We start from the raw sequence: 17628 nt of genomic DNA on the forward strand, positions 1-17628 counted from the left end.
CCCACCGCCGCCGGTCTTCACCCCCGCCGTAACCGGAGCAGCTCGCCGGAAGTTCGACGAGCAGCGAGGAGGGCGGCAGCGGGACTGCTCTCTCACTCATTTCCCTCCCTTCCTCCACCCACTCCACTCCTCCCTCTTCCTGGAGGTGGCCGGCGACCTGATCCTCCGCTGGGAAGGCCGGATCGGCGGGCTAACTGGCCGGATCTAGGGGCTGGTTGCCGTCCGCCGCTCCTCCCTGCTGGCATGGGCGGGTGGCCTTGCGGCCGCGACCATGGTGGCTCGCGCGGCTAGCCCGCGGCGGTGGTGCCCGCGAGCTCGCGTGGCCATGGCCGTGGCTGGCCAGCGACGTTGGCGCCCACGCACGCGGCCGGCCCGCTGCGGTGGCGGCGTGGCTCGCTTGTGCTTGTAGCGCGGTGCCTGGATCGGGGGCGTTGGTCGTTTGTGGATCTGCGGCTGCCAGCGGTGCCTTCTGCAGGTGGTGGGTCATGGTCGTGGGGCTGGGGGCCGGATCTTGAGCCTCTCCGGCTAGATTCATCTCTCCGCCTCTCGTTTCGCCCTGTGGTGTGGGCAGGGTCGGCTAGCTCCGTGCGTTGGGGCGTGTGGTGGGAGGTCCTCCGGCGAAAGCCATGCTCGCTTGCGGGCGGACAGCGGTGACGCCCGCGGGCACCACCCTTACCCTATTGAGGGTGCCGTCTTTGGACCTCTCGCCCCATGCGGGAACCCTCGCCTCGGCCTTCTTGGGGTCTCTCGCTGGTGCTCGACCAGCATTGGGGCTCTGAGGGTTGGGGCTGGTGGGTTGGTGCGTCGGTGGACGACAGAAGGTGACAACACGCGACGGCTTGGCGGGGTGACATCGGCGTGGCTGACCCTTCAACTTTCTCCTTGGTGCTGGCGATCTACACTGCTCTGCTAGGTCTTCGGAGGAAACTTTGCTTGGTTTGTACCAGGTGGGCGGCGACGGCTTTTCGAGATCGTTTCTCCTTCTTGAAGGCGCGGCCCAGAAGACCTCCAGTTTGTGTGTTCGTCCGTGTTGTGGAGGCTCTTCGTCACTCCGCTTGGCTCGATGGTGTCCGGGCCTTTGTCGCTTTAGGTGTCTGCTCGCTCCCGGAGTTCGGCGTTGTGGATCTTTTTGCTCGTAGTGAAGAATCGGAGCTGCCTCATGTGGGTGTGCTGAGGCTTGGCAACGATGGCGCGCCGCGGTCTTATTCCTTGCGTCGGTGTCTGGATGTAAGCGTCGTCGAGTTGCTTTGGCAGTGTGCAGCTCGTCTTGGGAAGTCGGAGCTGCTCGTCTCTTGTGTTTGAGCTTGGTAACGATGACTCTAGATGTGTTTGTGTGTGGGGACTATCGTTGTCTAGGTTGTTTGTTAGGGCGTTCGCCGGGTTTTCTACTGTGCGCTCTGTGTAGGTTTTGGGCCCAGTTTTCCTTAAAACTGGGTCAATTCCATTCTTCTCAATTGAGAGGCAGAGCTCCTGCCATTACGTTCAAAAAAATTAATGACTCCACTTCACTTCTCATGCTTAAGTAACGATCAACCGTTTTGCATCTTAGTTCCAATTCTATACTATCATGACAATTCGAGCAATATAAATACTTCAATATAATTGCTTAAAAGTAAATGTTCAAAGTAAAGTAAGAAATGTCTAGATGTTTTTCTGAGGTATCGAAGAGTTGACACTATTCACTAGTCCTCGTTCTAGGATCCACACAAGGGTGTTGCTCTCTCTTGATCTGTTGAAGGATGAAGTGTTCTCAATAGGTCAGTTCTTTCCCACTCCATCATGGTGAACTGCCCACAACCTTGACACTTCGAGTTGGGCCTCCGACAAGCTCTAGGTGATCACCAAACTCTTAGTTGCCACAAATCCATCTAGGTGATGTCGAACACCAAGAGTAACATGCAAAAACTCTGACTTGACCTATCCAAAGCTAATGAGAATGGTGGATGCACATAACCTTCTCTCAATACACTAATAAGGCAACTAATCACACAATTATCAACTCTTAAATCTCTCACTAGGCAAAGACTCTTCCTCACACTCTAAGGATCTCTTCATATGTTAAAATGAGAAAGTAAGCTCAGATGGATGAAAGTGGAGGGATATAAATAACCCTAAGGCAATTAATAACTAGTCATTGGCCCTCCACTCATCTTTTAAGGAGGCGTCGGACATGTCTGATGCACACCAACTCTTTACACCAGATATGTTCAGTGCAACTACAATAGTGAGTTTGAGAAACTAGATGTCACTCATTTGTTTCAATAGTTTTTCAAGTTGGGTTTTATCTCAAACAACTCATAGGATCTCATGAAGTTACCTAGCACTAGTTTTCTTAAGTGTGCATCATCATTCTACACTAGACTTACCTAGGACAAGCTATCAATTTATTCCTCCCTTATAGTATGGTCAAAGGAAAAATAAAGGTTCTATTGCTAATATATGTGTCCAACAACTCCTTGAGACCTAGAGCTAGCCAATCCTAATGAATAAACTCCTAATGAACTAGTAGAACCTAATGAATATGGACAAAGGAAAAATAAAGTACATATTGATGCCGTTGCAGGTTGCTTTACACCTAGAATAAGTGTTGGCATCATAATAACTTTTGCGTTCAACATATCCAATAAGGTAGGTTGTACATACATAGTCACACGCCAAGTGTTATGACCACTACCCTACTCACCGAAAGGGTTCATGCCATTAATGTTTAAACCGAACCTTACATTCCTCGCATTCTCTGCAAAATCAGGGAACGTCCTGTCAACTTTCTGCTATTGTGAACCATTAACAAGGTGTCTCAACATAACATCCACCTTATGCTCCTCTTTGTTCCACGACATCATTTTGGTGTGCTCTTTGTTATGAAACAAATATTTCAAACATAGTATAATATAGAAGTACCACATGACCTTAGAAGGTATGCTTTTCCTAGGGGGTCACCCTCAACATCACCCGGGTCATCGTGCCTTATCTTATATCATCATGTCTTGCACACCGGAAAACTTCAAATTTCTCATTCTCCTCACCACGATATAGGATACAGTCATTAGGACATGCATGTATGTTTTGCACTTCCAAATCAATAGGGCAAACAACCTCTTTGGCTTCATATGTTGATGTTGGTAATTTGTTCACTTTTGGAAGGAACTTCTTTGAGTTCTGTTATCTTATTGAAACCCAGTGATACCATTTGTTATCTTCCACTGCAATAATGCTAATGTGCTACACAACTTTTTGTGGCCCTGTTTACAATCTGGGTACAACAAAATTTTATGGCCCTCTAACATATGCTCTAGTTTTCCTAACCTTTTCGTTATCACAGTCTTTATCATTGTCATGCAATATTTGTGCTAGAGCATTGTTTAATTTACAATCTTCAACCTCACCCATTACAAATCTATAAAGGAACTATACTAAGCATAGTTCAGAATTGTGTCATCTTCCTCGTCTTCTTCATCCTCTAGAACCCCTTGTTTCTCTATGCTTGGTCCAATAAATATAGTTAGGCATCAACATCCCCTCCCCCTAGCAAGAGGAGGTGAATTGTTGTTGTTGAATAGTATCCTCTCTTGTTCTTAGACCATCTCCAGCAGCTTACCCATACCCATACCTAGGGATGAAAACGGTTTCGGAATTTTCGGTATTCCGGAAACTGATTTCGAAATTTTTCGATCGGATTCGTCGGTAACGGTATTTTTCGAAAACGGAATCGGTTTTCGGAATTTTCTATCGGAATCGGCGTGGTGTTTTATCGACCGTTTCCTTCGGTTACCGGTTTTTGTCGGTAATTACCGGATTTGTGTCTCAGAATTTTCCGGAATTGTGTCTCAGAATTTTTTGGAATTGTGTCTCGGAATTTTTCGGAATTTTCTAGCATGTGATTTTTCGCATCGCCTGTACGTCTCTAAATAAGGATTACTTATTTTTGTAATTTTTGGACGCCTTAAGATTTTTTTGGGATAGATGGTGTTAGGAGTCAGTTGAGATTAACGATTTGGTCTTTTCCACACACTAGGTTTTAGGGTTTTCCTGTGAGGTTGTGAAAAACTCTTTATGTGAGGAAAAAAATATTTCATAAGTAAGCATGCCATGTGAGCTAGATCGAGTGGATATTGTGAACTTTGAGTCTGTGAACTTGTGACCTTTATGAACTTCTTATTTTGTGAACTTGTTATATTGTGAACTTGTGATCTTTGTAAACTTTTTATATTATAAATTTGTGATCCTTGTGAACTTGTTATATCATGAATTGTGAACTTGTGGTCTTTGTGATCTTTTGTCAACTTTGTTGTATTATGAAGTTTGATATGTTTACCGATCGTATTTTAGATTACGAGCGTTATCGGTGTATTTTCCGCACCAAACTTTCGTTTCCGATGTTTCCGAAATACCGATATCGTTTCCGTTTCTGGAGTCACCGTTTTCGATTTTGTTTCCGATAAAAAAATATGAAAACGATAATGGTTTTAGTGTTTACCGACCGTTTTCATCCCTACCCATACCCATATTCAAACTACACTCTACAAACAATAATCTATAGTGCAAAAGGTGTTTGGTGACTATATGGGTGAAGTACTGTACACTACACCTATATGGTTACTAAAAACACAGTTTTGCATTGTCTATAGAGTGTAATTTGAATATGGGTATGAGTATAGATAAGCTGTTGAAGATGATCTTATAGTCTTTACATGGACAACACATAAAATCTATTTGCTTGATATTTTCTTGTGTCTCTCGGTCGTCTTGAGAAAATAATGAATGCCTTCAATATATTATTTGGAGCATCAATCCATATTTTATATCTATTGATGGTCTATCTACATTATTTGTGTAAAATAAAAATAGTGTTGATGCGATCTTTTATAAACATTATTTTAAAATACACTTTCATTATCTTTTTCACTGACATTATAGTTTTAACTAAATTATATTACCTTCATATATATTACTACACATATGAGAGGATGAATTCACTAATTTTTCCCCTAAACAACCGAACATAAAAAAAGAAATATAAACAAAGTAACTATTTCAACTACAATGAAATTTCTAACCTTTTTCTCACACTTAAATAAGTGAAATCTTCAACAAATTATAGGAAAACGTTAGGCACCATGTTCCCTCTTTGAAGCTTATGGCATCATGAATAAAGCTCCTTTATGATTTTTCCTGAATTCTATTACATTTATAAATATTATAACATATATGGAGGATGAACTCACTATTTTTCCCTAAATTAACAATCAACCACATATTTCAATAAATATAAACAAAGTAACTATTCCAACCATACTAAAAACTCGGTCGAGAAGGGAAAGACCGTCCTCCCGGTATTATATTAAGAAGAAACCAAAACATGGCCCCTGCCGAGAAAATCCCCGAACACCCTAGCCCCATCACTAGCGGGCCGTCACCGCCCACTCTACAACGGCCAACGGCCTGGGAGTGGACAAAGCACAGCGAGGATATTTTTTTTAACTAAGCCAAAAATTCGCTTCTGAGGGGATCAAAACCAAGACCAGGAGGTGCTACTCGAAAACCTTAACCATTATGCTAGAGGTACTTTTGCTATTTCAACCATACCATATAAGAGGATAAACTTTCTAACCTTTTGTCACAATTAAATGTGTAAAATCTTCAACAAATTCTTGGAAAATTGTGAAGCACCTCCTCTTCTTGAAGCTTATGGTGTTAGGCTGTCTCCAGCAACGTCCTCTAAATTTCACCTTTTAAAGGAATATTCTCTGTACTTTACAACACTCTCTAAATGATTCCGACCTCTATATCTTTTACATTTCCAACAATATCCCCTAAATTTGGTCCTCTATACCTCATCCTCTCTAATGTACCAATTTAATTAACATAATTTATTGTTTTATTAAATTGGAACCATCATTTTAGGATTAAAAACGACATTAGTGTTTAGAACGTCTGCTTGAGCATTTCATCGAAAAGCTGCATGAGTCGTCCGATAGGCACATAGGCTCCAACAGTTGTCCCAGGTCGCCGACGGTGAGCTGAGGGCTCGTGGCCACCATGCGACGCCGACGTTCTCTGCCCTATATGTGGTGTCCTCATGTCCTGTTCCTCCTCGCGCGCGACGTGCTGTAGGTCCGCGCGTGCTTTATGGCCGTGCTTCATCTCGCGTGGCTTCGGGAGGAAGACGAGCGAGCGTCAATGGGACCACCATGGCGTGGCAAGGATGTTTAGCGGATGCCAGAGACCCGCTACCTTTAGAGTGTGCAAGGACGTCCTCTAAATTTACCGGAAGATTTAACGCTCCTTGTTGGATGGAGAGAGGAGGTCATCTTCCGCTAAATTTAGCGGGCAGAACCACTTAGGGATCCTTGCTGGACACAGCCTTATAAATATTCTCTATTCTTGGCGTCAACTCGAGGAGAGAGAAGATTTATAAAGCAGGAACTTTAGTATTTGTTGGTGTCTCCAACTGGTACGAAGTCTTCAGTACTAATCCTTACAGTAGTTGTAAGTTGAAATCATTACTAAATTATCTTGACATGATATTGGGAATGGGTTGGCTTGAAAGGTTCAGTTCAATGCAAGTGCACTAGCAACAGAAATGGTTATTTATTCCGTATGGTGGTGATATGATTTGTTTGCAGGGATTGGTTCCTGAAATGCTAGTTGGATCCGACGTTGCAGTCTTCTCCGCATCAGTCGTGGAGCCTGTGTTTCCCCCTACTGGTTTACTAACTGAGATTCAATAATTGTTGATGGCTTTTGATGATGCCTTTGCCAAACCTAGTGGGCTACCACTTACCTTGGCTTTGGATCATGATCTTCCTCTCATTCCGGGTGCTACACCGGTGTCTGTATGCGCCTACAGATACCCCTCGGCGATCAAAGATGAAATTGAGTGCCAAGTGCAGGAGATGCTCACATATAAGGCATCATACAGCCAAGTTCTGGTCCTTTTTATTCCATTGTTTTGTTGGTCAAAAAGAAGGACAAGTTGTTAGCTACTGGTATTGGGAAGAGGATCTAGAGGAGGAAGAACAGAGGATTCAGAAGGAAGAAGGGAAGAAGTAGGGAAGGAGGAACAACGTAGCAATTCTATTCTCAGTTTTTCCCTCCCCCTCATACTCTGTCTGGTCCTCAAGTTATACCAGCCACGATTACAATTCATGGCCCATCACTAGCGGCCCAACACAGCCAAAACTCACACTCCCTCAGGACCACTAAGGTGACAGTTAACGCGACGCAGTCTGGTGCCAGGTTCACGCCAAGAAGCTTGGCCTTGTGCAGCATCCTGTGGCAATGGTGGAGTAGTAACAACCATCTTCCATATCATCAGTACTGACATTCCCCCCTTCTTAAGATTTGGCTTGCCCTCAAGCCAAAGCATCAGAAACTTGAGGTCAAAGACCACTTTGCCGGGATCCCATGGAGTTAGCAAGCCAATGATCCATATCAAATATTTACCACAACCGATCATATGTGTCACTCCAATAAAGGTAAGAATCAGATGAAGTTCATGACAATTATAGCCATTGACCACTTCTAGCATTTCTGGTAGTAACTGCCTTTCTGTGTTGGTGGCTAACTTTTGTGACCAAGATTTGGACAACAAAATATTAGGAAATGAAAATTGTGCACCACAAAATATCTCAACTGATGATGAATACTTGAGCTTTCTGAAAAATAATAGACTGTTCATGCCTGTAATTGCCAATAAAATCAGCTGTAATATGAACCGAAATTTTCTAATTATGGTAGCTGAGAAAAATTCACCATGTGACTGCTGCCAATATATTGGTAGTTCAGAAAATCGAAACTGGGTTAATTCCTGACCATCCCAAGGAGCAAACATATCAGCTTCAATGAAATGTCCATGGAAGTGTTGCAAACTCAGTAGATCGAAGCCATAGAATATTATGTGCACCCTCTCATTGTGTTGAATGAAGTAGCAATCAGGAGCAACGATTAGCCAGATCACCTTCTTAAGCTTCGGCTTGCCCCCAAGCCGATGTAGAACCTTTGAAACACCAGGATTCCAAGGGAAGGTGATGAACTTATTGCTGACCGCGGAAACCTCACAAAAAACTGTTATATGTAGAAGCACTTCTAGCTGGAATAAAACTGTCGTAATAATATACAAATTCTTTCCTGCACCTCCATCTTTGTTCAATGATAACTGACATGCACCATATATAACAGAGCCCAAGTAGTATGGCACCAGTGCATTGTTCCAATGATTTGTGATGAGCTCATGGGAGATTCTTGAAATGGGAGTAACCAACATTTGACAAGTCCAAAGCACTGCATGAAGACTAATTTCCATCTGATAGCAGCTGCAACTGAAAGAAGGCCACGATGACAAAAAATTGACAATAATTTGCTCGCAAACCTTAGCACTGAATTCTTCAAACATCTGTTGAGGAGGATAAACGAGAACCTGCAATACAAATTCCCCATTCTTCAGGTCATGTGCAATTAGTACACCAATTGTGTCTGGATTAAAAATGAAGAACAGCATCCCAGGCCTCTGACTGGACAAATTCCTGCCTAAATCTCTGCTACGAAAATGCACACTGACCAGTTTCAGCAAGTCTCTTTCACCTTCCAAAGATATACCTGCCAATTCATGCACTGTACTTCTTGCGCCATCTGCCCCTAGAAGACCACAGTGTACCTTTATCTCTATTTTTCTTCCCTCATTGTTAATTGATGCTCCAACCAGAATGCCCTCCTCAATTTGCTGAAGGGATGTGAATGGTTTCTGCTGCATGAGCCAAGAAGTGTGCAGTGATGCAGCCCCACAAGGTAATCCTGCACCAAAATACTCAAGTTTGCCATAATTCCAATTGAGAAACCACACCACACCTTCGTTATGCTGTTTGTAGAATCCAGTAACTCCAGAAATTTTCCCAACAGCCCAATTATAGGAGCATTGATTAACCACCCCCAATTCTTGATGTAGAATGTTGTCACCATTGACATGCATATATCCACCATAAGAAGTAATCCAATCAACCCCACCATGCAGTCTGAAGGGAGGCCATGGTGTTGGCCTTAATTGAACAACATCACTGTGCATAAAGCCTAGTGTAGGTGGTGGCCATGGAGATTTTTGTTGTACATCAATCCAAGCACTACTGAATACAGGCCAAGTACAGAAGCATAGTTGAACATGATGTTGTTCAACTAAGGCTTCTCTGTGAGTGCTCGAGTGAGCAGTGGTGACCTCGTACCTTCTCTGTGAGTGCTCGAGTGAGCAGTGGAGCGCGGGAAAGGAGAGGAGTGCACGAGCGAGGCGCGGCATGTGCAGGGCCGTCGAGAGAAGCATCTGGTGGAGACGCGCAGGCAAGGAGGCCGCGAAGGCGGCGAGGCCCTCGAGGAGGCACGGGGCGGGGACCGAGGGGTGGTGCGGCGGGATGAGGAGTGTGCAGCCCGCTTCGGCGAGCAGCACCACCGCCGCGTCGACGGCGGAGGAAGCGTCTGGGCCGTAGTAGTCGCCGCGATTGAGGACTCTCATCAAACACTTGGTGGGCGTGTCGACAGGTACCTCCTCCTCCGCCACTAGATCTGGGACAGCGCCCACGTCACCGAGCGCGCCTATGGCCGTATCGCCAAAAACTGGCTCTACGGGCCCTTCGCCGGTGTTGATGAAGAAGCTGTTGGCGTCCGCATCGTGCGGTGCGTCGGGGTCGGTGGAGGTTGGGCCGTACCAGTGGTCGGCGAACTCGGTGTTGACATTCGCGACCTCGCCATCAAATAATCCTCCCCAGTCGTCGGCGATGACGGATGGCGCTGCGCAGTACCGCTCGCCGTCATCGAAGCATCCGCCCCAGTTGTCGGCGATGACGACGGCCCCAACGGCCGCAGCCCGGGTGGGCGGCGTGCGGGAAGCTGCATCGGAGGGGTGGTTGACACTGGGCGGGGTGGGCGGTTGGTCGATGTACGCGGCAGACGAGAAGCGTCGGTCCCAGCGAGTCTCCCACTCGTCGAACCTCCTGTTGAACTCGTCGAGGATGAGCTTGACGTCGAGAGTCATGGCGTTGGAAAATTGAAGCCGAGGATCGAACGGCTCTGATACCAATTGTTAGCTACTGGTATTGGGAAGAGGATCTAGAGGAGGAAGAACAGAGGATTCAGAAGGAAGAAGGGAAGAAGTAGGGAAGGAGGAACAACGTAGCAATTCTATTCTCAGTTTTTCAAGCATCCTGTGGCAATGGTGGAGTAGTAACAACCATCTTCCATATCATCAGTACTGACACAAGTCATGCCGTTTTTGTGTAGACTTCAGACACCTGAATGCCATCACAACCAAAACCAAATACTCGGTTCCTGTTATTGATGAGTTACTCGTTGAATTGACAGAAGCTAGCTAGTTTTCTAGCTTGGATCTCACGGCAGGCAACCATCAGATGCGCCGCAAGGAAGATGCCTCTCGAAAGACGGCTTTTCAGACTCTCTCGGGTCACTACGAGTTCAAAGTGATGTGTTTGGTCTATCAGGAGCACCGGCCACGTTTCAGCTGGCCATGAACACCACCTTGGCGCCAGTTCTTAGAAAGTGTGCCTTGGTCTTTTTTATGACATATTTGTATATAGCAGGACGTATGAAGACCATTGTCACCACCTCAGGCTGGTGTTTCAGTTACTGAAACATGACAAGTTGCGATTGAAAATATCCAAGTGCTCCTTTGCCCAGAGACATCTAGCTTATTTGGGCAATTCTCTTACAGAATGGACACCCACTCGCTTACCTGAGCAAGGCTTTAGGGTGTGTTTGGTTTGACTTTTGGCTTTGGCTTTTGCCCCCCTAAAAGCCAAAAGCTAACCAAAGGGCTGGATCCAGAAAGCAGCTTTTTCTAAAAGCCGGCTTTCTCGTAGTGCAAATCTGAAAGCACCCCTGGACCTGCTTTTAGTGGCTTTTCGGATGGAACTGTGAAAACATATATAGAAGAATTTTTAATGACTTTTAGTTGTTTCCACCAAACGGTTTTTAACTTTTTAACAGCTCACAACCTATAGCAGCTTTTTCCACAGCTCACAGCCCACAACAACTTTTTTCACAGCCACAGCCCAACCAAACAGACCCTTAGGACCCCGCTCTCAAGGACTATCGACCTACGAGAAAGAATACTTAGCTATTTTGGCTGTAGTGGATCACTGTGGAAGCATTATCTTCAGCATGCCGAGTTTCACATCGTCACAGATCATCAGAGCCTGGCTTAGTTGAATGAGCAACGACTGCATACGGTGTGGCAGCAAAAAGTTTTCACTGGGCTATTGGGACTGCATTACAAGATTATGTATAGAAAAGGATGTGAAAACAAAGCTGCGGATGCTCTCGATCTCATCGTGGCGGATTTTGTGACCGGTTTACCTCTGTCAGGAGGGTTCGATTGTGTTTTGGTAGTGGTGGATGCATTTACTAAGTATGCACATTTCCTCAGCCTGAAGCATCCTTTTACAGCTTACTCAGTGGCGGTTCTTTTCCACAACAACGTATACAAGCTGCATGGTATGCCAATTCATCTTGTCTCGGACCGAGACCGTGTTTTTACTAGTCCGCTATGGCGTGCTTTGTTCAAGTTGGCTGATGTGCTCGGGTCATTCTGAGAGGCAGTTAGTTCCAACTCATTGATTGGATGTTCTTGAAGCTTCAGCCCTATGTGTGCTAATCAGAAGTTGGCATTCAAATTTTTTGGGCCCTTCAAGAATCAAGATCATTGGTAAAGTTGGTAATGTTGCTTATCGTCTCCTTTTACCTGACTCAACCACCATGCACCCTGTGTTTCATGTTGCACGGCTGAAGAAAGCGATTCTACCCTCTGAAGAAGCTACTTCTGATCTGCCATCACCTCTAGTGGAGCGTCTGTTCCTCAACAGATTTTTGCAGCTACGTTCCCTGCCATCTGATCCTCGTGGGCGTCAGCAAGTGCTCGTTCGTTGGTCTCACATGCCAGCCTCATGGACTACGTGGGAAGATGTGCATGAACACTATGCAGCAACATTTTTCTCAAGCAGCTGTTTGGGGGCAACCAGCTTGTTAATGGAGAGGTAATGTCAGTACTCCGTTACCAGCCCAAGACGCCAATGCGTTACCAGCCAACGACGCTAGGCCGGCCCACTCGCAAGAAGAGTACCGCAAAGCAAGGGGTGTTAGACCCAGAAAATTTGGCTTAGATATGGATGTTAGATGGAATTCTACTTATTTGATGCTTAAACACTTGGTCCCATACAAAACTGTTTTTTTTTGTCTTCATCAATTCACATTATGAGTCACAATTGTTGCCTCCTAATCATTGGTATGTTGTTGAGAAGATTTTAGAGTTTCTAGAACCGTACTATGGCTCTACTGTTGTTCTGTCTGATGTTTATTATCCAACTAGTCCACTAGTTCTTCACCATATCCTGTAAATTGCATCTCATTTGAAAGCATGTGAAAGAGATATGAATCTTAGAACTATTGTGTTTCCAATCCAACTTAAATTCCTTAAGTACTGGAGTGACATACCGTTGCTATATTCATATGCATTTATTCTGGACCCTAGAGCTAAGATGAGAGGGTTTTTAATGTGTTGCATTTACTTGGTGACTGCACTGGGTGTGAGTACAATACATATTATGCTGATGTCAAAAATGAATTGTATAAAATGTTTACTAAATATGAGACTAAGTTTGGTGCAGTTATGGCTCAAAGGGCTGCTTAGCCTTCAATTCATACAGGTAAAAAAACAAGCTTGGGGAAGAATATTTGGAGATTCCAGTTCAAGTGTTGTTGGTCCTCCCCCTATCTCTACCCCTTCTGCTTCATCTTCCTCTGCTATTTTTGTGAGCTCTCAGCCTACTTAGACAGTGAAAATGTCACTTCTTATGAGGTTGATTTTGATATACTTCTCTGGTGGCGTGACCACAAGCTAACATATCCAGTTTTGTCCATAATGGCAAGGGATATTATGTCTATTCCTGTATCTACTGTCTCTTCAGAGTCTTGTTTCAGAGAGAATAATTGAGAAGCGACGACGACGCTTATTGCATGAGAATGTGGAGATGCTGAGTTGCTTAAAAGATTGAGAATTAGGAGAATGTGGAGATACTGTATCTATTGTTTTTTGCTGTTTTTTAACTTTGGCGGCCCTTGGTGCTAGCACGGCCCATTTTTTTACCATGCCAAGCGGGCCGGCCCGGCACGTGGCCCAGAGGGCCGTGCCTGGGCCAACGGCCAAGCACGTGGGCTCTCCAGGCACGACCCGTTAAGCACATAGACCCGTGCCGGCCCGTTTGCTGTTGGGTTGTGCTTGCCCGGGCCCATGTCGGGTCGGCCTGTTGGCCATCTATAGGCGCCACGTGGAACGTCTCTGGCAGGGAAGTGTTCGTGCCAAGGCTTTGGGCGGTGCCGGATGCGTACCCAGTACTCAACGAGTTGTGCAGTCGGCAGCGTCCGCGACCCGCTGGACTCGGATAACTGAGCAACCCAGACCATGAAAGCTTCAAAGTTTTTCCAGCCCGGTAATACTAGTTCGTACTAGCTACTGAACAGTTGGGACCTCTTGTTCGGTTCATATGGATCAAGATGGATTGACATGAATTAAGAGGAATTTTGACTTGATAGGAATTTAAACCCACTTAGATCATCCAACTCACATGGATTGAAATTAAAACGACCAAACTCCTAAAGAGATCATCATACCAAATGCATGAGATGTATCGGCACAGCTTACCATCTCCAATCTTAAGTAGACATATACCAGTACGTTGCTACAGAATCAATATGATAATATACATTAATATACAAAAAATACTGATTTTTATTTTATAATTTTGTTAGCGTCATTAAAATTGAATGTTTGTGTAACTTAAAAGATATAATAAGGTGTCGGTGTCTAGGATAGATAGCTTTTTTCAACCTCGAGGCAACTTGTAAGTCCCCTTTTAGAATTGATGGTCCACAAATCTTTGTACTATACTTTAGCACCTATTTATTTACCCTCTATATTATCTAATCAGCTTAAATAAATCAAGAGACAAACAAGTTAGATTATTAAATGGATTATATAATCTAGATACCTAAATTATAATAATATTTAAGTAGATCATTAGATGCTTATATAATTCATAAACTGAATTATATAATTATGGAAGGAAATAAACATATCTTATTCACCTTAATATAATTGAGTTTGTAATGCTTGTGCGTTCACCATTGTGCCAACATTGTGTTGTTATACGTTTTCATTTGGATTACTATCACAACGGGGTGGTGGCGCAGTTGGCTAGCGCGTAGGTCTCATAGCTGCTGAGCGATCCTGAGGTCGAGAGTTCGAGCCTCTCTCACCCCAAATTTTTCAGACAAAGCGATGATGAAATGCTCAGTGACGCATGGGTTCGTCACAACTTGTCATCTTCCCATATGAGATGCGAGCACCTTCTGAGTTTCGGTCTTTTTTTAAAAAAAATAGACTCACCACACGATATATGAATTAGAAAGTTGTGGGTAGTTGTCCAAATTAAGATTTAAAGGTTTGTTTGGTTAGAGTAATTAGAATGGGTTGGCTCCATTCCCGTTTTAAAAAATAGAGTTATTTTATTCTACGTTTATTAAAAGAGTCACTCTATAAATAAAGTGGAGTCGTTCCGTTCTTTGTTTAGTTGGAGAACCATATGAGTGTAGATGGTAGGAAAAGAGAGGAGAGCGCTCGCATCTGATGTTATTTTGGAGCGGGAGTATTGCAACTATTTATGATAGGTTTTCATATAAAGATTCTAGGAATCAATCTGCTCCTCTTTTGTTGAAAATTAACCATCTAAAAAATAGTAAGGGCTTGTTCGGTTAGATCTCAATTCATGTGGAATGAGTGGTATTTGGTGTGTTTAAATCTCAAGCAAGTCAAAATTCTTATAATTTTTTTTTTCAATCTCATCTAGTCTATGTATAGTGAGAATAATCGAATAAGGCCTAATACAGTCACTCCATTTTTTTTCACTCCTCAGCCGAGCACACGGTTAAGGCATGTATTGAATGTGCACAAACACCTCCATAAAATTTTCGAATTTGATGATGGTCGGTATCCACCGGTTGAGATTGGTATTGATCGAGCCATCCAACAAAAAAAAACGTCGCGTGAAACGACACCGACGAAATCATCCGAGAGACCGATCGGTGGCACCCCAATTGACCGGTCAGTCCCGATCCTAGACCAAATCACAACTGATCCGCGCTGGTTGTCTGATGCTCATGCAGGCGACCGAAAACGAGAGATCACACCGCTGTGCAGCAGCGCTCTTGGCTGCTATTGAGGTGTCTTCTCTCTTTGGAGTGGACAAGTCCTCTTTGCGTGCGAATCCGGCGCAAACTGTGAATTATTTTCAGCCACTCTCTAGTTTCGTTTCGTCTGTCTTCCGAAAGTGAAGTGCAAGTATACATGTCCAAACGTGCCGCCCGGCCCGACCCGGGCACGTACTAGGTGTTGGACACCAAAATGAGCGGACGGTCCGGCCCATGGGCCCGGACGGTCCGCGTGTCCCGAGATTAGATTAACTCGGATGTTTATCCTTATCTCGTGCGTGGTTATCCATCTAATCACGTGGGAGTTTGTTGGCTATCTCTTAGGAAAAGGTCCAGACCTCCTCCCCTATAAATATAAAGGGGTACGGCCGATTGAGAACCCCCGAACACATTCCAATCGAACCAATTACCTTACTTACTTTTCCTGCCCTAGAAGTAGATGTAGCATAGTTCTAGTTGTAGTCTTCCGCATATCCACCTCCACCCCTAGTCGACTCTACGTCGTCTAGATCCGTCTTGGGTGGCCTGCCGATCCCAAGACGACCCTAGGATCTCACCCCTCCGGGGGGGGCAAGATCTAGTTTTCCATCCAAGACCTCTTCCTCGATTTGATCTCTTAATTCCTAGGCGACTCCACGTCGTCTGGGGACGCCCCGGGTGACCTGTCGACCCGGAGCACCTTAAGATCTTTCCCCCCAGGGGAAGAGATCTAGATTCCAGCAAGGAGGAGGAAGACGACCCTGTCGCCAGGTCGCGGACCGTCCGGCCCAGAGCTGCGGACCGTCCGGTGTGACGCAGGGAAGACACCGCTCCTGCGCCCAGGTCACGGACCGTCCGGCCTAAGGCCGCGGACCGTCCGCGCCGTCGCAGAGGGCACGACCAGGCGATCCGGCGACCTATCGCAGGCTGCCACTACTGTTCATCTTGCGGAGCCGAACCCAAGGTGCCAAGTACCGCCAAGCGGTTCATTATTGTGTTTGGTGACCAAAAGGGTACCAACATACTTTTGGCGACTCCGCTGGGGAACGAGGTTGAAGATCTACAAAATCAGGCTTATATGGCCGATTCTAAAGATCTCAACGGGGCTTCTCCAAACAGCAGCACAAGGCTGACTAATTTATCGGCCGCTGAGCATAAAAGATTAAAAGATGACATGAAGAAAATAGATGAGGAGGTCCAACGACAAAAAGATCAGGTGCTCAAGGTGGCGGATAAATGGTTCCTCTCGCACTTCAGGGTGGATTGCCACCAGAAGACCGTCCAAGAAAGGGAAATAGACGCCGATTACATGTCATCTATGCTGCAACAGCTCCCCACAATAGGTGATGTCAGGTCAGTCGATGATATTCCATCTATTAAAATTTCTTTTGATAATCGGATTAAAAGTATCACAAAGGATATAGAAAGGATGGCGCATGCATTAGAAAAAACTCACATGCCTAGTTTTTTATCACATAAATTAGGCGCCAAAACAATTGCGCCAAACACATCGGCAACAAATGGGTTTTCCCAGCCATACTCTGGTATGCCGATGGACTCATATCCAGGACGACCGTTACCACCATCTTCGCTAAATGGTGAGTCAACTCTGAGCGCGGCCGGACCGTCCGCACACAATAGCGGACCGTCCGGCCCTCCGTCAGACCGTCCGGCACCCTACGCCGGACAGTCCGGAGTTACACAGAGCCCACCACAAGGGTCACATGTGTTTCCTGACGTGACCGGACAGTCCGAGGATAGTACCGGACCGTCCGATCCATCCACAGACCGTCCGACTGCGCAGGTCGGACCGTCCAGAGCACCAGAAGTCACCTGTGATCCACCTAGTGCGGAAGGCCGGCATAAATATAACCGGCCACCCAAGCCCCAAGAACAAAAAAAGTCACACGTCCCTGAGCTTGTTTGGCCCACTAAGGCCAAACCTTCTGTTCGCTCTCACCCGCACTCGACACAAAAGGAAAAGGTTAAGTTCACATTTAATATTACTAAATGTGATAAAATATTTGATGAGTTGCTTAAACATGGTAATATTAAATTGTCACATGTAATTCCTCCGGTTGAAAATTTAAAAGGGCGTGTTTATTGCAAATGGCATGACTCCTTTCTCCATAACACCAATGATTGTGCCGTCTTCCGTCGGCAAATACAATCGGCTATAAACGAAGGCCGGTTGATGTTTCAAAAAGAGGTGAAAACTGACAGGCCACCTGTTCCTATCACCACATTAGAGCCAACGAGCAAAAAGGCCATAATTCGGCCTTGTGCGGCCGATAAAAGTAAAAATAAAAATATCGTCATTGGTGATCCTCGCACACCAAATATGTCACACAGAATGGTTACTCTGAAGGCTCCGGACAAAAGAAAGAC

General features: G+C 45.1%; 1 non-coding gene and 1 pseudogene across 1 annotated transcript; both read left to right on the forward strand.

Annotated features, from left to right (window-relative positions):
• The first annotated feature begins 447 nt into the window (after positions 1-447).
• On the forward strand, positions 448-1405 carry LOC109944430 (uncharacterized; annotated as a pseudogene).
• A 12824-nt stretch (positions 1406-14229) lies between these two features.
• Positions 14230-14314, forward strand: TRNAM-CAU (transfer RNA methionine (anticodon CAU)). Its single transcript is given in 2 exon segments — positions 14230-14267; positions 14279-14314. It is a non-coding gene; the product is annotated as a tRNA-Met (tRNA).
• The last annotated feature ends 3314 nt before the right edge of the window (positions 14315-17628 follow it).

Source organism: Zea mays, chromosome 2 (genome assembly GCF_902167145.1).
Source record: "Zea mays cultivar B73 chromosome 2, Zm-B73-REFERENCE-NAM-5.0, whole genome shotgun sequence".
In the NCBI taxonomy this organism is placed as follows: domain Eukaryota; kingdom Viridiplantae; phylum Streptophyta; class Magnoliopsida; order Poales; family Poaceae; genus Zea; species Zea mays.